Source organism: Struthio camelus, chromosome 9 (genome assembly GCF_040807025.1).
Source record: "Struthio camelus isolate bStrCam1 chromosome 9, bStrCam1.hap1, whole genome shotgun sequence".
Taxonomy (NCBI): domain Eukaryota; kingdom Metazoa; phylum Chordata; class Aves; order Struthioniformes; family Struthionidae; genus Struthio; species Struthio camelus.
Genome location: NC_090950.1, coordinates 9,558,371 through 9,582,211, shown reverse-complemented (window position 1 = coordinate 9,582,211; position 23,841 = coordinate 9,558,371). Strand labels below are relative to the sequence as shown.

The following is a 23,841-nucleotide window of genomic DNA, read 5'->3' as shown; positions in this document are numbered from 1 at the left end:
ACCTAAAGCTTGCTTTTTTACAAGAATCAGGATGACTGTTTAAAATCCTATCTTTCCCCTTTATGAAATTAGCCACCGAAACCAGGGCTTTCGATCTGTCTTGTAGAAAGCAAAGCGTTATGATGTTATCTGAACACTGCAAAATTACTTTGTTTAAATCCTGCGTCTTAGCAGTCTGTCTCAAGGGGAAGAACATATCTTTTAAATCATAAGGCAACTGTTGTCTTCTGCTTCAGTTAACACCTTCTCTCAGCCAAATGTCCAGGAAGAAAATCCTTTCACGTTGGTCCGATATATCTACTTTGAATACAGCGTGTAGCAGCCCGAGTCTGAGACAGGCCTGAGAAAGGAAGTAACGTTGGTGAAGATGATATATATTATTTTGGGCCAGCCTACGCTTCTCTTCTACCTCCTTTGTCAGCTTACTCACGGCTTGGACGTAATACTCTTGGTATACGTGTGAGCATTAACTCACTTCTGTAGCTTAAACATCTGTTCTGGAGAACATATTTTAGTTGCTTGCTGGAAGCTGTATCCAGGTTGAAATGAAAGACCAGCTCTGTAACCACCTTCCTCCTGCCTCCAGCACCCGTTCTCGGGTCAGTCCCAAGCGTGTGCTTGTTACGTGGTACTGCGTTATACTGCCTGCTGGAGCGTCCTGTGGCTCCGTGTCTTTTGCAGTCAGAAGAATAAAACAAACCTGTGAGAAAATAACATAATCATGTGAATACCCATCTATTGTGTCAACTAAAAAATATCTAGGGGAGAAGTTACCTTTTAACAGTTGAAAGAGGAGGCTGTTAATGTATATCTGTAGGGAAGAAAGCTTTTTTCCCCTCCCCTAAACCTCCCAAGTTTGTGGGACTGTGACACTTTTCGTTAAACTCCCCTCCTCTCTCGTCCGTTCTTCTCTTTATTCACTTTACCTGTCACCGGTGGTGTTTTTATTAGTAGTAAATGTGTATCTTCATCTTTTCTCTCTGTGAGAAAGTGTAGTGGTGGTATATCTGTGGTTAAAGGAAATCAGTGTGTCTTTGGTTTAGTTGCTTGCTCGCTTGTGAGCCTCGGATGGGAGGAGGACCCCTCATATGGTTAGAAATACTAAAAATGTTCTAAAGTGGGAGCACTACTGTTCTGGTGGAAACCTGCCTTTCAGCTTCGCAGATCGTCCAGTGACTTACTGAACTCTTTCTAAACACAGCTTTAGTACTGCCTGTTTTGTTAGATGGTCTCATTGTAGACAAAATCTTTTTTTACTTCCACTGAATCCTACTCACTGTTTTAATGCAGGGGGGTTTGTATAGCTTGATAGAAGCTGTCATGAAAATAGTATTTATTCCAAAGTGACCTTAGGCGCAGCCTGGGAGCAGAGAATCCAGTGCGAGCCCTACGAAGCCAGTGCTGATGGGCTTCAGCTCCACCTCTCCCTCATTTTTTTTTCTTTCCAGTGAGAAACACAGAAATGTAACCCAATGTAAACAGCCACTTAGATCCTTTTCTTTGCCGTATGCATCCCAGTTAAAGTACTGCAGATGAGCAGATTTTAAACAGGAACCTGTTTCTTGTCTTGACTTTTAAACCAAGGACACTTCAATTGCAAGGAAGGTGCTGTCCTGCCGTTCATTGTATGCCCCCCTCGTGACCTGTGGTCTCGGTGAGTAATCATTGTATAAACTGTATTTAAAAATACCAGTTGTGCAGAATAAAGATTACAGAGAGAAGCCGGTGTTGTCAGGTATTATTACAGGACTCCTCAGGAGTCTAGATTATGTCAGAAATCATCAAAGTGTCCTCTCAGTTTTGTTTGCTCAAGTACCCATTTTGATGAATTTCCTTTGCCCTGTAGCTGAGCTTTCAAAGTGACGGTGGCTTCCTTAGAAGGGGGCTGAAACATTAATAAATGCTGCAGTGAACTTTCTTGTGAATGACCTAAATGACTCTTACAGTCCTCCTTTTAATGTTTTTAATTGTTTTTCATAGTTTTCAGCCACATTTGACATATGGTATCTGCGCTCTGTCTTTAGCTAACAACATGGGAATGCGGAAATCCCATTTGTTCGTGTTCCCCAGCTGCACAGCGTATTACGGTTCCACCTGTGCCGGCAGGGATTTCCTGTTTGAGAAGATTAATTTTGTTGAGTAACTCCGAGTTCCTCTAAAAGAAACGGTTTTTCCTTTCCTGTATGGCAAGGCAGATCGCAATCTTCTGAGGCTGTAAACTTGTTTCTACCTACCAATAAAGCCGCTGATACCATTTGAGCATTATCTAACACTCTGGGTTGTGTTCTGTTCTGTTACGTGGATGTGAAGGCAAGGAGCCGCAGCGACTACCTATACCTCTCTTGGAGGTTACGATCCGATCTTCCTCGTAGCCGGAGTTGGGTTTTTTCCTGGCCAGAGGTTTGCCTCTTGCTCTCATGAACTCTTCTTTCAAAGTCACCAAAGTTGCTATTGGCTTTTTGCTGGGTCTCAGAAAGCAACTGCCTGGGACAACTTCAAAACTTGCATCCTGCAAGAGTGCAACGGTGGCTGCTAACGCAGCAGCCTGGTTGGGATGGCTCCGAGTATTCGTGTGGAAACAGTTTTCACTCATGTGCTTTTCCCCCCCTCCCCGTTCCGCTCCCAGGGTGGGTAGCGCTTTTGCCTCTCCCAGTTAGCTTACTCTGGTCTGGATCCAAAAGTTGGAGAGTGAGGAAATGGCCTTTTTCCTAGGGAACTTTGCCTCTGGCTATTTTCCTCGTTTGTCTGCTGCATTTGACACATCTCTCGTTAGGAAGTACGTTTGAACACAGCTTGCTTGGGAGAACTAGATTCGTCTTCAGGCTCATCTTGTTGGTTTGTCATCGAATTATTTGCCTGTCTTCCATGCAGCGCCGCTCGGGTAGGGTACAGACGCGTGGGAGCAGGCTCCGCAGGCGCCCTCGCAGCCTGGTGGGGCACTGCCGGCACGCGGGGGAGCAGAGCCCGCAGCAAGGCGGCCGCCTTTGCGGGCCCCGGTTTCCCTTTGGACGCGCCCCGAGAAGGCAGCCTTGTCTCTCGGGACTTCTGGCACAGTTGTGTGCGCAGATTATTGTGGTTTTGGGGTACTTCCTGGAACTAAAATGTTAAAATTAATACTGGACTGCTGAAGCTGCACCTGCTGCTGGCTTCTGAGAAGAATCAGGACAGATAAAAACATAATTTAAAGCAGTCTTGGTATGGGTTTTTGTGTGTGCTTGCTATTAGTGGCTCGTTTGGGGGAGGGAAGAAAGGGAAGGTCTTTTCACAGCTGGAAATTGCCCGAATGCACTCGGCACATCACAGCTCTGAATTCAAGGCCTGTATTCTGCCTTCTTACTCCTCTTTAGTGTTGTGGCTGTAAGTGAGTGTGATAGGATGGGAAGGGTGCAGAGGTAAGAGACAAGAAGGGGTAAGAAGAAGAGAGCACAGTGTAAGTATTAGCCAAAATGAATAGGATAACATGGAAAGGAGGGAGTTGGTGAGGTACATCGATGTTTTCAATCTAGTTTCTAATTTAAGCACAAGCTATAAAAATATATGTATTCTTTTATCTCTCCTATGACTTGCTTTCAGGGCTGTTAAGGTTTTCCATGAATAAAACTGTGTTCCTCTCTCTGACTTGTCATACTCAATCTTTTAAAATAATTATGGTTTAGCGACAACTGTAAGAAGGTGTTTGAACTGACCTCCTGATTCCACCCTAGCATCCACAATCAACATACCAATTGGTGATTAATAAAAGCTGTACGAAAGGAGCATCTGCATGGGCCATGAGCACATGGCTTGCTGGAGATGTTGGAGCAGCAGAATGAGAGGCCGTCCCTTTAGCAGTTCTAGTGCAGCTCATCAAGCCTAGATCTAGTATTGTAGCTTTGAGATGACTTTGATTAGGGGAAAAAAGTCATACCTAACAAAGAGTTGGGAAATACTAAACAAGAGATCTGATTTTAACCCCCCCCCCACCCTGTACCGTGTCTAGGTGTAACCTTGACCATGAACCTGACCCAGGAGTGTCTTCTCCATGGTGTGTGTGGTTTGTCTCATGACCTTTTAAGAGGTTAGACTGAAGGATGTCAGCTTGGCTAGAGAGTCTTTTTGATCTGCTGTAACAAGAATCATTTGATACTAATATTAAAAACACCACTGACAAAAATTGGAAAAATAACTTGACAAATGACAGGCTTCTGCCAAATACCTTTGAAAAGGTCACGCTCAGCCAGCCAGTTTGGAGAAATGCTGTGGAAAGAAACTGAGTTAAGTTAGTTCTTTATTAAAAGTCCCCTTAATATCGTTACAAGGTACAGCAGAGAGGAAAAACTGAAAGGCAAAGGATGAGTTTGAAACCTTGGAAAATTGTAGTCAGCTAGATGGAAAGGGTATAAACAGATGGGGTGGACTGGAAAAGGGCGACATGTACAGAGCCTGACATGCACTGTGTGTGTATTGGTTTGGCGGGACTGCTGAACTGGGGAGGACCGCTCCCGGGGGAGCGAGAGGAAACTTGTATTTGTTCTGTGCATTAAAAAGGCAGATTTGTGATTGAGATATTCAGTGTCTGGAAGGTGTTTCTGTCACAGAAATTGAATTAAGTGATCACTACAGTAATGCAGACTGGTAATAAACTTGTTATATGGGCGTCATTCTTGGCCACCTGATTTTAGTAGCCTTAGGTCTAGTCCTCCAGTACTTGTGAGGCACTATTTGCCGAGTGCAAAGCACTTGGCCCATATGCAAATCGGCTGTTTGCTGCTGAGCGAAGCAGTCAAGTGTATCGGCCGCAACAGCGCGTTGTTCCCAGCAGTGCAAAACACAGGTAGAAGAAAGAATTAGAGTTCATTCTTCATGTGGAGCCTGGGAGGAGCAGTGTTATGATAGCTGAGGTCTCTGCTGGTGTGTGAGCAATGCCGCAGGCGCACCTCGCGTGCAGTCCGACTTGCCCGTGTGTTCTGACATATGTTACGGCAAGAGCAATCTTACTGGGGGTGTGATTTATTCTGCGTTTGTCCAGAGGGCTGGTTCTGAAACGTCTTATTTCAGGCAAGATGCGTCAAGCAGAGCATGAATGCGCTCCTTTAAACTATATTGCAAAAGGACCTTTCAGGTGTATAGCGGGGCGCTATTGCGGTACTCAGCGTGGCTGCAGCGCGGGAAAGGGGCAGGGGGAGGCCCCTAGAGGACCCCGTACTGCCTGTAACGGGAAGCACAGAGCATCTTTTATTGAGTCGCTGCATTATTATTCTAAATTAGGGTTTACGCAGTGCAACAGCCCTGCTTTATTAGATACTAATTAGAGTCTATTCGTGTTTTTTATCATCTTTTGAGGGAGGTTATCACCTAATCTTTAACAACTTGAAATAATCAGTTTTTTAATAGAGTTCGTATGGCCAGCCCACTACAGAGCTGCGTGCCTATTCCCCGAGCCCTCCTTGTGAGGGAAGGAGAGAAAACGACAGAAGAAAACCACAGTCAGCTTTGTAAGGCAGGTTTGTGGTAAGCAGTACTGCAGCAGGACGTCACTCGCTTTTTAGGCTTATGTCGAATGACTAAGGCACAAAGTGTAATGGCATATTCTTTGCTAGAAAGCCTAACATCCTATAACAGTGCCTCACTCTTCATATAAACGCATGTTTCTTTTTAAGTTTGGAAATGTCTGTGAAAAATGGCGGTTTGAGATTTGAATAGATTATAAGAGATGACAGTACACTTAACACTGTCTAAAATTTTCAAATGAAATTATTGAAAATACTGCTTTAACAGCATGTCTAGTAATGTCATGCAAAATGTATATGCTTTACCTAGGTTTGTTTTTCTCAAAGGTGTATTTTGCATTAAAGTCAAGATGTAAAGCTTAAGTATGCAATTTTATGTTAAATTATTAGAAGAAAGCACTAATGTTAAATCATAGAGTTTTAAGAGATGATTTGAATTCATTGCATGAGCAAATACGTATAGAATACTTGTGTTAATCTACAGGGGTTATTTGGTAAATGATAGATTTTGCATTACAAAGAAGAAAAGATTTTCTATGTTGCGGCTGGTCTAGGTACTGGATCTATTCATAGCTAAAGGTGCTGGAGGACAAAGGTAGCACTCCTCAGGTACCTCAGAGCTGATACTTGACACCTTTTGCCGTCATGAAACTCCTCTCCTGTCCCCATTATAATTGTTTGGCCCTAACTGGAGGTTGTACTCCTCAAAAGAATTTTTAAATGTAGTTTATTAACAAGGTAAGGAGGTGTTTGAAGTTTCACCTTAAGTGATACTGGGTTTATACCAGTGGTATGGCGATATTAGAAATGCTGTTAGAAGCCCGTGGAATAGTTAAAGGCAGCGTGTTCTCTTTTAATGGGATTACGTCACTGCTTTGCTTTAACAGCTCGGTGTAATTTAAGATACGGATCACCGCAGCTGAAGTAGGCTTGCCAAAATCCTCTGCTCCAAGCTGTGTGCGTGAGTGCGCAGTAAGGATCCAGACCTATGAGTAGATAGGTATGTAAACATTTCCCCATGCCAAATGGGTTGTCTTTACCGTCTGGGCTTGGCCTTCCCTAGTCTCATTATCTACCAGATAACGAGCGTGCTCGCAGCTCCCTGGCTGCGTGCGGCATACAGCGCTCAGAGACCGCGCTGCTGCGTGGGGCTAGTATCGTCCTGTCTGGTGTAACGACAGGGCTATGCGAATGTCAGGCTGGGCTCTGTCCTTTCCTGCTTGTCTTAAGGAGGAGAGCGCTGGTGCCTTTCTTTTGCTGTTGTCCCCCTCCTCCCTGCATGGGGAGTTTGTACCTGAACTCCGGAGCCTGCAGCACCCTGGCTTACAGATAAGCAGCTTGTCAGTTGAATACAATTTCTTCAAAAGCGTAGAAGCTGCAGGTCTTTCCGAGAGTCCTTTTGGCCCTGGCAGTAAAATTCTTTGAAATCTGGAAATCAGAAGTTCTGTCATTCTTTTGCCAAAAGGTCGTTTGACAGTGTAAAGACGAATTAAGCATGCAGCGAGTTACTGCTTTGGAAGAGAGCAGCGGCTAGCCAGAGCTTTCTCAAAGGTGTTTGTGGATGGTTTGGCATTTCTAATAGTTCCTCTCCTAAGGAGGAACCGAGAGCAGTGGGGAAGTAGCATTCAAAGACCTTTCTTCAAAACGCTCCTTGCCGAGCCCCGGCAGGGGGAAGGGGAAGGGGAAGGGGAGGTGTGGCATTCCTGTGATAGCCGTAGCGCAATCATTAAGTCATTTCTTTGTTGCTGGAAATGATTTTCTGAGCAGGACAGGCTCATTCTGCTATGGCTTTGCTTTGTGCCTGTCCTGATCACTTCATACATGAAGATAGGCCCGCATCAGTTACTGAGTTGTGTGCAACCGTTTTTGTATTGCTGTGATCTGATTTTGCCCCTATAGCCTCAATTTCTCTTCCCTGTGCTTTATTTTCTTTGAGCAGTTACTGCTATGGTGTTGCAGTTACCGTAGAAAGGTAGGAAGCCTACTAAGGGCTGGTGGCCTTGGAGTTGGGAGCTGTGATGTTCAGTACCGCAGACCCGTGGCTTGTTGTCCGAATGTGGGAGATCAGGTGAAAAAAGCTGCTGCTGTAAGCACAGAGGGAGGAGAGGGCTTGGGGGTGGTTCTCTCTTATTTCTGCTTTCCATATGTCACCCAAACAGGAGTACTTTTCATATTACTTGCAGCTTCTCTCTGCCCCTGGCGACAGTCCTGTAACTCAGTAATGAAGCCTAGGGAGATTAATTTCCCTCTAAGACAGTCTTTCAAAAAAGATCAGAGCCGAATCACCTTTTCAGAAAACAGCAAAATGAGCATTGCGCCATCATGAACGGGCTTTGCTGTGCCAGAAGACTCCATATGTGCTGCTGCTTATGAGCCCCTATCAAAAACTCGTTAAAACCCAGCATTAGTGCTTGCTGTGCTTTCAACTCAGATGATCAGCTGAGTTTTTTCCCCTCTTTGAGCATCTTTGCATATTGAGCAAGGTTTGGCAGGATCAGTGAGACCTTTGGTTCAAAGTAATGCTTAGTGGTGGCAATGTCATGTCCCTGGTGCAGTTTGGGCCAAAAGATTGATTTCTGTGGAAACTATTCATTTATGCAAAAGAGAACAGTCCAACTCACCCTACAGCTGTCAGTCCTGTGTGAACTTAGATATTAAAAGAAATAATCTATACTTGAAATATGATACAGAGAATACATGACTTTGAAGAGAGCTGTTGAGTAGGAAAGTGAAGTTTTTACCCAAACACTTCAGAGTGAAACTTGGTATTGTGTCCTGGGAGTTTCTCCAAGAGCTGACCGTAGGTTGGTCTCTCCTTCAGAAAACCCTTTGGGAAAGTACAAATTCCAGTGGAAAATCCCAGAAGTTTCCATGGGCAGTTCTCCTTTGGGACTAATGGATTTCAGCCTCACTGAGGTGGTTAGAGAGCCTATCTTCATTCCAGGGATGTTTTCACCTTTATGCACTCTTCCTTGGAAAGCCAGCCTTTTGGTTAGTTCTCTGCAAATGTCATCTATCCCGTTGCAGAGTGCCACAGACGCTCCGCAGCAGACAAAGGAAAAGGAATCACTGGTATACACTGTGCAAACAGTTCGTATGCATGCCTGAAGCGATACTGAATTCCAAGGGGATCTCCTCTACCAGTCAGAAAAGGGCTGTGGCTTTCCAGCACTATGTTCTCACACCCCAGGGAGAAAATACGTGAAAATACATAGAGTCAACATTGGAATAAAAAAAAAATTGGACAATTCATGACGGGAAACCAGGGGTTCATTTAAAACATCTTTGGCAGCATGAGAAGAATCCAGCATGTTTCAGATTGGAATTTGTCATTTGTCCCTGAATGCTTTCTCAGAAGTCTGACACTGTGGAAAGGGAATGTAGGCTGGAAGGCCAACCGGAGACTTCTAGAAAAGAACATTTCTGAGTAAAGCTTAATTAGGTAAGTTTTCAAGGGTTTTAAAATCTATACTGGGAGGTAGAGACAGAGGAAGGTTCTGGTCGGAGTCGGTAAGAAATGCTTCATTAATATTAAGCTTTGGGTGCAGGACGACTGAGGAAACTTTCTGCCACTATCACAGAGGGAAGCAATACCAGTTAAGCCAAGACTGCAGCAGAAAACATTTACTGGAAATGTTTATGTGTTACTTAATACCTTAACATGCATTATTCAGCTTGTGTAATGTCAGCTGGGGTGGAGCAAGGAGGAATGGCTTTGCAGCATTTGTTTCTTCCCTATGGACTGTTTTCCTGAACATAGCTGCCTTTTTGGGCAATCAGATACATTCCAGGAATTAAAACAAAAAAAAGGCGTTTTTATGAACTGCTGCAATATCTTCTCTTGCAAAGGGACATAACCTTACCTGAAAGGTAGCCCTTCTCTGAGCAGCAGCATCCTGCCAGTCTGCCTTCACCGTAGAGCAGAATTTTAACAAAAGACCTCTATGAACCCTCTCCAAGCAGAAGAGTTGCACAGTAAATGGTGGAGCTATTTAAATGAATGTGTCTTTCTTATTGGAAATGAAACCCCACTTTCCCTTTCAGACCTCTATGCAGCAAGCTCTCTCTCCTGAGCAAGCCATTTAAGCATGTGCTTCAGCCTTCCTGATGTGAGCGTCTGAAGGGCTTTCTGAACTGGAGCCAAATGGGTTGTGTTGAGAAAAAGATGAAACAGTTCATCAGCTCACATTAGCAATGTCACAGTAATGCAGAGAAGGGGATGTGAAGGAGAAGCAGATTGGGAAGCGTGAAGTTAAGCTGGCATCTCACTGCTGTCTCTGTGTTGATTTAGCATCCAAACAGTCATTCTGTGATTCACCTGCTGGATAATGTTTCACGGACAAAGCTATGATAAATAGAGAACTGGCATCATTTATGTAGTTGTTTAAACGGGTATGATTGATATAAATGAGGTTTTCAGACTTGTTATGATGGATTGCCAGACAGAGTGGGTGAGAGAGGCAGATGCTTTAATTTGGTTAATCAATAGCTGGGAATATTGTTGTAAAAAGAGATTTAACACAAGGCATGGAATTTTTGAACTACTAAGGCCGATGTGATTTGTTAGCTCAAAAAAACTCGTTTCCCTTTAAGCTGCGAAAAAATTTTTTTCTAATAGCATCTAGTCAGATTTAGTGATGTTGGCCGCTTAGCTACCTATGTAGTCAAAGTGACTGTTCAAAATCTAGTTCTTAGAAGTAGCATGAGTTGTCTTGATTGCGGATGACTAGACTGTCTAGCAACAGAAGTTAGTGTGGAGGGCTGTCTTGAGATATGTGCTGGCATTTGAGGAGTATTCCCAGAGTCTCTACTGCTCTGTTTGTGTGGAGACCATTAATAACACTTTGCAGACACTGTTCTGAAATGTATTAGAATGATGTTTTTTTCTGAGGGTAGGATTCATAGCTCCTGATCGTGAGGAATTAAATGAATAAAGCCATGAAGTGAAAGCGTATGCGTTTGTTCCAGCAGAGCGCTGGATGTTCATGGTTCTCGCTGAATTTGGTGGGTCTGGGTGACTGCTCGCACTGACCTTAGTGCGGAGGAACAGTTTGTTAGCTGAAGAAATACGGGTATGAGTAGATACTCATAAATTAGTATTAGAGACTTTTCTAGGTGCTTGAAACATCCTTAATAAGAAGTCTATAAATGCCTTTTGAATGCTTTACTGCTAGTTATATGTATTTCTGATAGTGCTTTTACAAATAGAGAGTCATCAGTAGCATTAAAATTGTGACCTATTACTAAAGCAAAGAAGTTCGAATCTGAGATTTTAAATGAAAGTTCAAAATAACAGCCCTTTTGTAGCTAAGAATTAGTATTTTTAGAGAAACAATATTGCGTGAACTATTTGTTACTTGTGCTTATTGATGGTACAGTTTCACAAAACTTTCGTTTGCCCTGATATATAGGAATAGATAGATACAGACATACTAGCTTTTCATTAGTATGTCATGATCAATGAGATTAGAGAGATCATGTTTTTGCATGCGCTAGGGAAATGTTAATGTGGTACCTGTGTTTCATGGTAGCAAAATGTCGTACTTGCTTTTATCTCTTTCTTGGGTTTTCTTGGGTATCTTGTGAGAGATAAAGATTCATTTTTGAGAAAGTCTTTGATTCATAAATGATGCATGACCAGATTCAGAAGTGATGTTCACGGTGTACTGCAGGTCAGTAAGTGCCTGTGCTTCTGAGGGAAGCTACACCGGTGTCATTTAAGGGCTAAAGACTCTGCATTTTCTCTCTTACAGCACTTCTGCACAAGATGAAGGTTTGCTAACTCTGACTTAAGTGGCTTGACAGTGAGCTTCTGAAAGCAGACTTGAGAGGACATCAGTTGAAAGTTTTATGCAAGCCAAATTCAGAAATAAGCCTATTGTAATGTATTTCCTGTCTGATTCCCATAGTCTCTAAAATAGTGTGATACACTCAACAGTATTAGTAATCCTGACTCCCTTAATTTCTGCAGTTGTGTTATCCTTTTTTGATCAGAATGGCCCTAACAAGAAGACCAGCTAGCACATAAGTACGTAAGGAAGATTGGAGAAATATAGGTTTCTTTAAACCATTTAAGTTGTGTTCCAGTTCCCTTAATTAATCTCTTGCCTGGTTTTTGCCTCTGGCTGAGAATAGTAATATAGCGTTAACCCGAGAGATTCAAAACAGGCTGTGTGCTGTGCTTAGGAAGGTGACAGACTCCTCCTGCAAGAATAAGAAACTACGAACTACTCTATTACCTTTCCAATTGTTGGGCAATCTAATCCTAGGAAGCAAAACGTAACTACTAAAGTAATTCTCAAGACTGATGTTTGATTTTCATAATCAGCATATTGCAAAGAAGATGAGCTTGACACTGGTAGTAAACTGTATGAAGGCAGCGGTGGCAGCTGTTACTTCGAGCACTGTCTAACACATTAAAACCTGCTGGACACAGGAACCTATTTTTAGTAAGAATAAATACGCTGGTTGTGCCCTACTTTCTGTCAAAATGTGTCATGGGATCTTTATATTTGATTAGAAAAGTCAGCAGGAATAACACAAGAGTACTCAGTGTCTCATCTAAAAAGCGGCAATTCTAACAATCCTGTGCTGCTGCTTACTGCAAAGAAATGTTAATGTTGGGGATGAGGTCAGATCCATAAAGTAGAGAGGTGCGATAATAGCTGGTGGGAAACTTGTCTGTGATGTGTGAAGTTACGTGTAGACAAAAGCCCTGGCTCTATTAGGCACTAGCTATTCAAGATGCTTTTAATGGAAGATGTTATTTTGTATGGATGAATGGAGCCATTTTTGCAAAATCTGTGTTAGGAAGATGGAAAAAAAATAGGTAGAGAGATATTTATATATAAAGAGAGAAGGTAAAAGCAAAGCCAGACTGCTGCCTCGTGATGCTGTTACCCATGTGAAGATCTTACTCTTCCTGATTGTGAGCAATTTTTTTAATCTCACTGGAATTCAGGCAGGAAATTGTGCCTGGGCTCCCACATCATGGGCTAGTTTCCATGGCTTGTACCTCTGACAAGTGTTAGAACAGCGTAGGGCTAACATAAGCAGTAATCTTCAAGGGCTGAATTTGCTGGCAGGTAGGTGGGATGGGATTAAGCAGAAGAGCTCTTCAGTGTTCAAAAGAAGCATGCAGAAGAGCTAACTTCAACCAAGAAATGATACTTGTCCTTGGGCGCAGGCTCCAAAAGGAACCAGCTGCTGAGCGTGTTGGCGTGTGCTGCAGTCTGCGTAGCTGGAGTGCTTCACCGTTTAACTCCTGCACCTGCTGCGAGGAGATCTTGTCCTCAGATTATTTTTATTAATTGTTCTAAATATTTAATTAGTGGTAGCCATGGTCCTAATCTGTGTGGGATGTTTTCTCCCACCTAGTATGAGTTGCATATATGTATATTTTTAAATCTAATGTATGGTGTGGTTTCCGACAAGGGTGTCTGGTCTTCTGTGATCTCTGGTCTTGATCCTCGGGTGAGACACTGAGATGAGAGGTGCACTCAAAACAGCAGTATTGAAAGACACTGTTAGTAATCCATGCGTGCGAGTCCCATCTGAACTTCCTCTTTGTTCGTGGAATCTGTCCTCTTCAAGACACCGTCTCCTGATACTGCAGAATTGGTAGCAGTGTTTTAAGAAGTTACTACCCTTCCTTTTCATTGTCCCTCCCGTCTTTTCCCACTGGTATTACCAGTTTCCAGCTCTGGGCACAAGAGGACAAGCATGAGAGGGTTCAGCTCCTAGCTGGTACTGGCAGACTCGCCCCTCGGCGCAGTGGGCCTCTCCTTTCCCCTTCCCTTGGTCTGCGCTGCGCGTTTGGGCACCTGGAGAAGCGGCCGGGCTCTGTGGGACTGCGGGCACGGCCAGCTCCAGCCGCGCAGCAGCATCGCAGGCCTCCTGCCCGCCCGCTGCCACGATGCGCGTGAGGGGGGAAAAGGGGAAGGAGCTGAGCCCGCTCGTTCACGGCAGGGCTGCGGCGCCGCGGCGGGTGCATCGGTCGCAGGCGTCGACTTCGGGCGCCTTGCGGAAGTCGGGAGAGGTCAGCGAGGTTGAGGAAGAGGCCCTCTGTTGAAATGGCTTCGAGTCATTTGAATTCGGCTTGAAATACAAAAACGAGAGGCCCTAGACACTGGCTTCGGGAGGGGGAGGAGAGCAGTGTCGGGCCGGGGTAAGGAGCGCTCGGCGACGCGCGGCCTGCTGCGTTGGCTGACCGAGCGGCCTGCCCTCGGGCTCCTCTTGGAGAAGGCTTCCACCGAACTTCACGCGTGCGGAATAACTCGGTGTAGCAAAGCGCTGTTAAAAGCCGCTTGTTCTTGCGGCGGGCTGGCTGTGGCTTCATTAGCCAAATGCAGCGTCCGTTTCGTCCAACGTCCGCGTTTGCGGTCTGGTACTGAATGTTGTTTGCCGTGGCCCGCCTGCCCCTTCGCCGGAGTCAGCGTGAGCGACAGACGCTTGTTAGAGCAGCGCGGGCAGGAGAAGGGGCGCACGCAGCTGCACAGGCACCTCCCGAGCGCAGGTGACGCTTGCTGCCCCGCGCCAGCCCGGCACGCCGAGGTTTGCGCCGCGGGCGCTGTGGCAGCCTCGTGCTCTCCTCCTGCCGCATCTCTCTCGTAGCGTTTGTAAGCTCTTGCGGCGCTGTCCTGCGGTGCGGTACTCGCTGTGGATGACTTCATGCGTTAGGTCACCTCGTGCACGTTCTCCTCGCATACAGCATTCCTTAGGAATCTCTTAGTGTTTCCTTTTTAGATGATTAAATATGCGTTTGTAGCTATTAGCCCTGGTTCTTCTCATTTTAATTTTTCTAAACACAGCACTTGAAATTGTCGCACCGAAATGATTTGCTCACTATTAACACGTTTTAAATGTCAGTGACTAACAAGATACTCTTTCCCCCAAATGGTAACAACTTACCACCTTAGGCAACAGGCAAGTTTTTTTTTCCTAGCATAGATGAAGGAGGGACTTAAAATGAGGGACAGAAGTTTTGTTAATTCCAGAAAGCTATTTTTGAAGGTTACAATCCAAATTGGCTTTGCTCTAGTTACCAGTAAGGAGACTGTCGTGTTATATTTCGTATACAAGGTGTTGTAAAGCCCTTTATTTGGGTGACAGCAGGCAGCGCGCTGACAAAGGAGCGCCTGTGCAGTACAGAGTAACCTTTATACTCTGTACCATCGCTCGCACTGCTTTGAGTAGGACTGCTTTTTTTCAGGGAAAGAAATACTCTCCGCGATTCTGATGTTCTGTTTTCACCCCAAAAGGTTTCTGTGCATCAGCTACCCAAAGCTGATTGTTTTGCAGGTGTTGCTCTTACATCCTATTACAAGCCACTAGCAAGTTGCTGTCAGCACTCAAGTTCTGTAACAAATGTCTTCTGGGCATCTCCTGCACCCACTATTCAGCTGGGTTTTGGATCTTGGTCCTTTCGACTCACTACGTTGCACTTTTTCTGATTTTTTTTTTTTCTTTTCTACTTTAGGCCAAACATCCTTCAGACTGTGTTTCCGTTTGCGTTTTCTTTCTCGCTTTGTCAGGGTCTGCTTCTCCAGTTTTATGTTGTCTGCAGATGTGCAGGCAGCTTGTGCGTTACTTCCTTTGTGCTGAGCGGGGTGGTTGCACAAGGCTGAGGTAATGTAAAGCCAGAATGCTGAAGCTGACACATTTTCCTAGTGACCAAGAATGTGCCCTAGGTGTACAGCTGTTTCGCATGCAAAGGCGTGACTCAGATACAGACTTTTTTAGACAAAAACCTTTTGTTATGCTGAGAACATATGTAACAATAGCCTGGGGGGGGAGAATAATAGAATACTTGTTGTTTTGTGGAGGGATGTGGGAAGAGAATCTGAAGATAAGGAAATTGAAAATTAAAATTTTATTTCAAACCTCTCTTTTTCACTGCTGTACAGGGTATAAAAATGTGTATTTAAGATGCTTCAGACAAATTCTTTATCTATATTGCAGGCACTGTCCATAATCTCTTCATGACGAGAACACAAGTATCCTAGCGAGCTGATCAACTATAATCTGAAATATGTAGATAACCACTGATTGAGCTCTCGTTGCTCCCATTACTACATACTGATGTTACATTTGGAGGCATCAAAACACAAAATGGGAAGAAACTTGAAGCTGGAGATTACAACCCTGCAGGGAAAAAAATCTCTGTGGTCAGCTTTCATTGAAGTCTGTTCATAGATACAGTGGAAATTGTCTGTACAAGGTCATTTTTAAGTGCTTGAGGCTTTATGCATGACAGGTACTTCAAGATGTCATTATTTGACTCCGAAGACAGCAGTGCTGTAAACGTTTGGAAATTTCTGGCGTGTTGCCCTCCACTTAGTCTAGTAAATCACTCCCATCGTAGTTGACTTGCACTTTACAAAGCCTGCGCTGGATCCTGTAGAACAGCAACCTGATGCCAAATCCTGGGCAAACGCCACTTTTCTAACTTAAAAAAACTTAAACTTAAAAAAAAAAAAAACCAAAAAAACCCCTTTCCAGACTAGTCAAAGCCACAAAACCGTTTGTAATCAACGCAGGCAACTAATGAGCCAAGGGTTGAACGTCTAGGCCGAGACTATCTGGAATGTTTACTATCAAAACCACAAGTATTGGAATGGTTTGAAAAGTTACATATCTGCGTCTTTTCACGCTGTTGGATTTCCTTAACAGCTTATTTTCCTAAAATAGACTTTAGTAGCAATATCAGCGTTAAACAAAAAAGGACATAGCTGGCTGAGTGAATGGGATGAACTAAACTTCGTCGTATAGGTCGCGGCCCAAGGAGACGGTACTCTCCCGCTGTGATCTGCAGTCTTGCCCGCTAAACCAGTTATTTTCCTTCTAACTCTGTGGGTGTTTCCCCCCCCCAGGAAGAAGGGAGTCGCGTGTCGGGGCGGCGCGACGTTGGGACGCGATGGCGCTGAGCTGCCTCGAAGAGCTGGTTAGAAGCACGCGGAGGAAAGGCTCGTCGGTACCGGCCGCCGGCGGGCTGTGACGGCGGGCCCTTGGCCTCGGCCCTTCCCGCGAGGTTTGCCCAAACGCCCTCCCGTTCCCTCCTCGCCCTTCAGGCGCAACCGGGCTGGCGGGGCCAGCGATGTCCTGCCCGCCAGACATCCGCCGTCGCCGCCGTGCTCGCTTCACACAAACGAATCTCCCGTAGATGTTTTCTACTCTCGATTTAATGATTTTTTTTGTTGTTTTTTTAGTGCCTTGAGAATTGTTTGAAGTCGAGGAAGAAAATTCACCTCTCTGCTTATTTTTCAATGTACTGCCCCGAGTGCTGCTAGAAATAAGGCAAGTCAACTGAAAGTGCCAAAAAACGAGAGGGGGCGAAAAAAACCCCCACAGTCACGGTGCTGGTCAAGGGCCCGGGCTGCTGGGCCCCGGCCCCTGCCCCGGGCCGCGCCGCTCCCCCTCCGCCGCGTCGCCGCCAGCTCCGGCCCTCGGCGGGGAGCGCCCGGCGGGGGAGGTGACGCGCTGCGGGATTGGCCGCCGCTTGCGTTGTGATACTGAAAGCCGCGCGCGGATTGGTCGGCCGCGCCGAGAGGGGCGGGGCGGGACCCGAGGGGCGAAGCTATTGCCTAGGTAACGGCCCGGCCCCTCTTCCCCTCGCCCCGCCCCCCCGGTGGAGGCGGCGGCGCGCGGCGCGGCCGTTACCGGTCGCGGGCCAGAGGGAGCCGGCTCCCCGCTAGCGGCAGCAGCCGCCGCCGCGCTGGCTGGGAGGCGGCGGCGCAGGAGACGGCGGCGGCAGGTGGGTGCACCCGAGCGGGCGGGGGTCCTCGGCGCCTGGCGGTCGTCCCCCCCTTCCCTCCGGCTCGTTGCGGTGCCTCCCCGCCCGGCGGCGGCGGCTCGTTGCGACACGCGAGTTGCTCAACCGAGCGGCCGGCTCTGGCCCTCGATCCGGCCCCGGGGGCGGTTTCGGCTGGCGGCGGCCGTTGGTCCGCGGGGAGGGGCCCGGGGCGGCGGGGGCCGCGCGGCTTTGTCCGCGGCGACAAGTGGCTCGCGGGCGTCCCGCGGAGCCGCCCGGCTGCGCCCTGCCGCGCCGGGGGCGGGGACGGGGGGGGGGGGGAGCGAGGGGCCGCGCGGGTGCGCCGGGCACGGCCGCGGGGCGCCGGGCGGCGCGGAGAGGCTCCGCCGCCCCCGCCTGCGCGGCTCTTTCGCTTCGGTCGGGTTTTTCCGGGTGTTCTGGACTGTGCTTTATTCCCCGTGGTGTTTTTTTCTTTCCCCCCCCTCCCCCCCATCCGAGAACTTGTAGTGATTGTTTTATGACAAATTCTAAGTAACGTCCGGCTTATATGGTTTGCTCGGCTGTTTTCGGCCAGGTTTCTGAGCAGTGTTTTCTTTCCGAACCGCAGGAATTTGTATGGAGAAAGCAGTGTTTAATGCAACGTGTTTTAAGTCGGACGCTCCGGCTAGGCGCTGGTGGTCTGGGCGGCGCGGCGCTGCCCTGGTGCGCCTGCTCCCTGCGGACGGGGGGCCGCTTCTGCGCGGGGTCCGAATAAACCTCCTTTAGTCCCGGAGAGTCCCTGGAAGAGCAGTGGGAACCTTTCACGCCAGAATCACTGGGCTGTCCCGCTCCAAAAAGTGAGTGTGTACAGGCTAACGTTGGACGCTTTCCAGTATCAGGCAAAGTCATTTTTTTCCTTAGAGAAAACTCTGTATTTGCAGAGCTTTTGTCACCAGGTGTTTTGAGTTTTATTAATCTAGGGTTGACAAGCGTAGCCACAGTAGAGGTCACATACGCTCTCAGGGAGCCGCTGGCCAGTTGTACTTTTGATGCTGAACTTTAATCAGGCCTAGGAAGTTCTTGAAGCGGGGCGTTCCTCGAAACCTGAGTAACACATTATATATGTTTTCAGGGCTGTTGGTTAGGGTTGGAAGCTGTACAAACGCATGAAGAATGTCATAGGGAGAACTTTGATCTTCCTGTGGTTTGTAGCGTTAGCTAGAGACTCCCCCAACTGTAGGTCTTCAGAGATTACTTAAAAGGTGAAAAAGAAAAGCAACAGATGTATTAAAAAGTTAAAAAGTGCATGGGCAGAAATGTTGCACGCTTGCGCTCTGGGCAGAGGCTTCTGAAGCCTGGTAGAATGCACAAAGGCAGCTGGGGAATTGGTCACCAGGTCACCTCGAAATTTTGCTCTCAAATCTTCCGTTCAGACTAGTAATAGTTTCCCAGGCTTTGCAAGTTTTGGGCCAGCAAGTAGGACTTTTCAGAAGTAGGCTTGAACAAAAATTCTCCAGTAACTGCTTTTTTAAAGAACATCAAGGATATAGTGAGTATTTTGTTGTTCAACTTGGAAACGTGTTTTTGTGGGCAGGGTTTTAGCCTATAAATAATAATTTTTTTAATTAGAAGAAAAATTTTCCACATATGATCTTAAAGTTTTTTTGTTAATGTCTATTTAAATATCTAGATTTTTTTTTTTTTGGAAGAATCACTTCCGTTAAGCCAGGTTTCACTTCCTTAGAATATATAATGTCATAAATTTGCTAGTTCTCTAATTGTCTGCAGAGTTTTGACAGAACTTCAAATTCTAGTGTAGGAAAGCCTTACTTTTAAAAAAAAAAAAAAAAAAAAAAAGCAAAACTTATTTTGCTCCCTTATGATGTAGTAAGGAGGGACTGTATCCTTCCTCTTCTCCCTGATCCCACTACTTCTTTCCCTATCTTGGAAGTTATACTTAAAGTCAGTGGGCATGTGAAGTGTTGCAGACTTTCTTTAAAGTAGGCGTATGTCTGCAATATGCTCTTACTAGGCAGATGTGAAACTTAAAAACAAAATCCAGTAAAAATAGAAGCTGTCAGAACATTATGCATGCTAGGAGGATGTAGGAAAAAAGGTAACCATTTTTATTTTAGACGGGAGGTGGAAATCCATGCTAGTGTTTGTCTTTTTAGCTAAAAAGCTGGCATCATAACTAGTTAAAAAGAAAGTTAATTTACTGAAAGTGTTTCAGTGAGCAGGACACAGAGTTAAAGTAGTTGAAGTGCTTTTTCATGGATCTAGAGATGCCTGGGGAAGCTTTGCTCTGGGTACTCTGAGAGTTGCCTCCAGGTAATTTATCTGAAAACGGGTACCTGTCCACATGGGTTGCTGGGCTGTAGAATCTGGCACTATATTTTATGCAAAGTCCTTGGGGCTGCTTAGGTTTAAAATTGACTTTCTGACTCTCTGCACTTGGTAGCAGCTGACTGTAAGTTACTAAATTGACTCTTTCTCACAACTGGCAGTTCCTGCAAAAGCAATCCAGGAGAGAGAAATCTGAGGTATGGAGAGAAAAATCTGAAATAAGCTTTATTTGCACAGTTACATAACCAAAAAGAAACTCAAAACTTTTTTTTTAAAATAAGCATCTGTTTGTTCCCAAAACGATCCCCCTCAGAGCACTGACACTCTGATTACGTGGTGCATCTCAAATCTCCTGCCCCAAAATGTGAGAGCATGAAATCAGAAAGGTTGTTTTAAAAAAAAAAAAAAAAAAAAGTATTCAAGTGCATTAAACAGTTTTTGTGGCAGAACTGACAGTCTTCACAGACTTGTTCATCACGTGAAAGTCTTATGGTTAATGTGTTCTGTTTTAATAACTTAATGAATCAGATCTGGTGGCAAAAATCCTTTTCCATTACAAACTTACTAGTTTTTAAATTTGTTTATTTAAGATATACTGATAATAACTTGTAAACTTGCTGTTTTGCTTTGAATTAGTAAGATATATATACTTCTAATCCAGAATAAACAGCAAGTAACACATAGAGGGTTCTGACAACTACCACAAATTAGAGATTCTGCAGAATTGATAAGGTTAAGGTTACAAGTATTTGTGTAAGGCTTGAAGTGTCAGCTGGTTTATGCACAGTGGTCTAAAAGAGATTGATCATTCCATCAAGTTTGCATGGGTAAATCTTTATATCTCAAGCTTCAGTGGGAGTACATTCAGGAATGTGGTTCTAGTTATACATACTACAGATGCAGAGTGAGGCCCTAATATGCAAATACTTGTGGATATGTAGCTAACCAAATAGTTGAATTTACATAATGGTTTCAGAAGATTAAAGAAATAAATAATGAAGTTCATATGTCAAAAAAATTTCCTTTAATAAGAATTAGGATTGGAGCGATTATACTCGCCCCTATTCATTGGGGGGGGGGGGGGGGAGGAGGGGAGCGGAAGGCGAGTCAGTTTTAGGTTGCCAGATTTTAATTGCCAGCATGCTACATAATGTGGCCTTTCTTAGAACTGGTTGTATGCAAATGGAGGACACAGGTTGTCCTTAGGTACTTTGCTTTCTGGCTTTGGCTGTTGGCCATAAGGGGGAAAAATGCCCCAAAGGGTTTTCAGTTGCATTAAAAGGGGGGTGGAGGGGAAGGTGCAGCTGTGATAACTTCAGTCATCCAGTTTCTTATCTTAGATACTCTTGACTTACAATTGTGAGTTAATTGAACTCAGGATTAATTTTGTGTCTTTTGGGACAAATCTGCACATGCAGAAACATTTTCTTTCTATTAATTTTAAAAACTGAGTGCTATAATAATTCTCTTGATACAAAATTAACTAAATGTAAACTTTGCTATTCATAGCTTTCTTCTTATGTTTCTTTCAAAATTGTTAAACTTGCATACTTTTGATGAGTAATGTCACATTAAATGTATACTATGTAACTAAATTGTACAGGGTGCTTTTCTGCTTCTGTTATGTTGCTATTTCGAAAACTTATTCTGATAGGCAAAATAATTTTCTGTGTTTTGTGCCAGAAAATATCTTAATAAACTCCATCATAGATGTCAGTGTCTAGTTTTTGTGCTTGCCTAACTTAATCTATGTGCTGCTTTAATGCTGAACAGTTTAACTCTTGGTGCTAATTTGATAAGTTATCGCCAGATTTTCATCCTAACTGCTTTTTTTTTTTTTTTTTAACAGAAACTTTGGACAAGTGGGGTAGAGTTCCTTGGGGCAGGGGTGGAGCTAGTTGACCTGATGGGATAGAACTTTCTCTGAAAATAAACTGCTTCTAAGATTCATGGAGAATTGCGGCTATTGCATGTGAAATAGCTGCGTAAACATACTTTTCTGCAGAAACTATGATGAATGGGAAAGATAGGCCCTGTAATGGAAAAAAAGTTGTGGGTTTAGTTTTTTGTGCCTGCAGGTGATAGCATCTTTCTTCCTTGCATGAGTTTACTTGGAAGAGCTGCTTTCTTCTAATGTCTCTGTGAGACCCAAGTAATAAATGCATTTATGTTGTCACCTTTTAGCAATGAAAAGCTCTGGGGAATAGCACGAGTAAAGATTCCAAACGTCTTTTCACAGTGCTCCCCTGAGGCTTTTCTCATGTTTTGTATCCAGTGCAGATGGCAGAGGGTTCTCTTCATGCATTGATTTGGAACTGATGAGAATAAGTGGTGTGAAGTCCATTAGGAGTTGTTCCTCTCGCTCTGGGTCACTCTTGCTCTCTCCCTGCCCCCAGACACCATATATCCAGTGGATTTAAAATACTATGAATGGGTTCAAAGATGAGTTAATATGTACTGATAAGTCTTAGATTTGCATCAAATGGCATGTGTAAACTAAATTGCTTGGATAGTAGAGGTAGATTAATGTTGAAGTCGGTGGGAATGTTTCCACTTAAGGATGTTGTCACTTAAACAGGAAGATTAGCTGTCTTTGGTTTTATGATATTGAGTTGTGTTTAGTATTTTTATGAAGCATTTGTTAATTTTCAGTGTCTTTTGAAAGTCCTTTCTGTATCTCTTTGAATGTACAGAAGGTATCTTTAAATGAAGGAGTGAAATACTTACTTCAAAGATATGCATAAGAATTGTCAGACGCTTATTAGAGCTTCTGTCTGGCGTAGGCGGCGTTTGGTGTTCTGGGGGATGGACCTGAGGTTGTAAAAGCTTGCAGTGCTGATGTGAAATGTTTTTTGTGACAGACTTAATACAGAAGATGCCCTCTTTTTTTGAGGGGTTGTACTTGTATGAACAGAGTACTAGAAGTAGTTCAAAAATCAGAGTAGGTAGATAGCTTTATAGAATATTGTAAAAAATCTCTAGAAATATCTAGAAAATAGTTGGTAACATTTCTAGTGTGTCATACTCTTGTGGTAGCTATTTACTGAACAATGCCCTTTTAAAATCTTTTTAAAAATAAAAACAGTGCTTGAGAGGTGGATTTTGATACTGCTGCTCCATCTTATTTCCCAAGGAAGATTCTAGTTTAAAATGTACTATATTATCTTCATTTAACAATTTAGATGTTCAGAACTGTAGAATCTACCTATAGATTCTGTATATTAATGGCACACTTTGTTTTAAAGCAAAGTTGCCCCATTTCTAACTTAAATGAGACTGCTTTCAGATTTCAACATGATGAATAGATTTTCTGTTATCACAAGACATTGTGTCATGTGTGTGACACAGTAATGTCAGTATCGCTGCTTTGTATTGCACCTTTCAGGAGGCTGGACGGTAGCGTATAGTTCATTCTGTTTACGCACGCACAGGCGCAGGGAACCAGGTGAACAAAGATGTATGTTTTCAGGAGAAATTCAAAGCTAGCTACTAAGTTGATGAAGTAGGAAAACAGTAGTTTTTGTAGAAGTACAGAAAACATACATGAAAATTGGATTGGACGCTGTATCCCTTTTGTGATTGACTGGTGCCTCAAATTCCTTCCTTAGTTTTTGAAATACGTTTTGGCCCTTATACCTCTACGTCTTTGCAGTTCATCCACCTTTCAATTATCCTTATTTTTAATTTTAGTTTGTTGTTCAGCTTACTACTGTTGGCTAATTCTTCCTTCTCAAATCCTCATCGCTTCCCTCTCCTCCCTCAAAAGAAAGTAAGGACCTGTGTGTTAACCATGTGCAAGCATTCACTCTGTGTCTTGTCCACTTGCTACAGTGCCTGTTGCCATGGGGTCCTGTCACAAGGGTCTGTACTTATAAATTATTTCTGCTTTACAAAGTGTAGTGTTTTGTAAAATGAAATTTGCAGAAGAAAGGGCTGTTTGACTGCTGTGGGAGGGAAGGAAACGAGCAGTCATGGATGGTGTCCAGGCTAGGAAATGAGTAATTGGACTGCTGTAGTAAGGGCTTAGCAGTCTGGGACTGGAGGTATACTGGCGAGACTTGAGAGGTTGGTGGTAGAAATCATGATGCTGGGAGGTCTCCTCTTGGATCCTGTACTTTTCAATGCTTGAGGATGGCTGGAGATGTTCTTGGCTCTCAGCTCCCTTCTGGACCTACGTGGGTGGTGGTAAGGGAAGTAAGGCCTTCTGCGATCCCTCGGTTGTGTTTTACCGAAAACTATACGGGCTTAGAGTATTTGTGGAGTATTTGTATTTCTAGC

General features: G+C 44.4%; 1 protein-coding gene across 13 annotated transcripts in view; it reads left to right on the top strand.

Moving 5' to 3' along the window:
* The window catches only part of PIK3CB (phosphatidylinositol-4,5-bisphosphate 3-kinase catalytic subunit beta), a 108,302-nt gene that overhangs the window by 3,797 nt on the left and 80,664 nt on the right, over positions 1 to 23,841 (top strand). For 3 of the 13 annotated variants that reach the window (XM_068954578.1, XM_068954569.1, XM_068954571.1), the window contains exons 1-2: positions 17,106 to 17,241; positions 17,846 to 18,074. The gene's annotated coding sequence lies outside the window, so the exon portion shown is untranslated. Of the gene's footprint in view, positions 1 to 16,360; positions 16,519 to 16,696; positions 16,785 to 17,101; positions 17,242 to 17,845; positions 18,075 to 23,841 lie in introns of those variants that run through there. The other 10 variants (XM_068954570.1, XM_068954572.1, XM_068954575.1 and 7 more) reach the window with 8 other exon arrangements.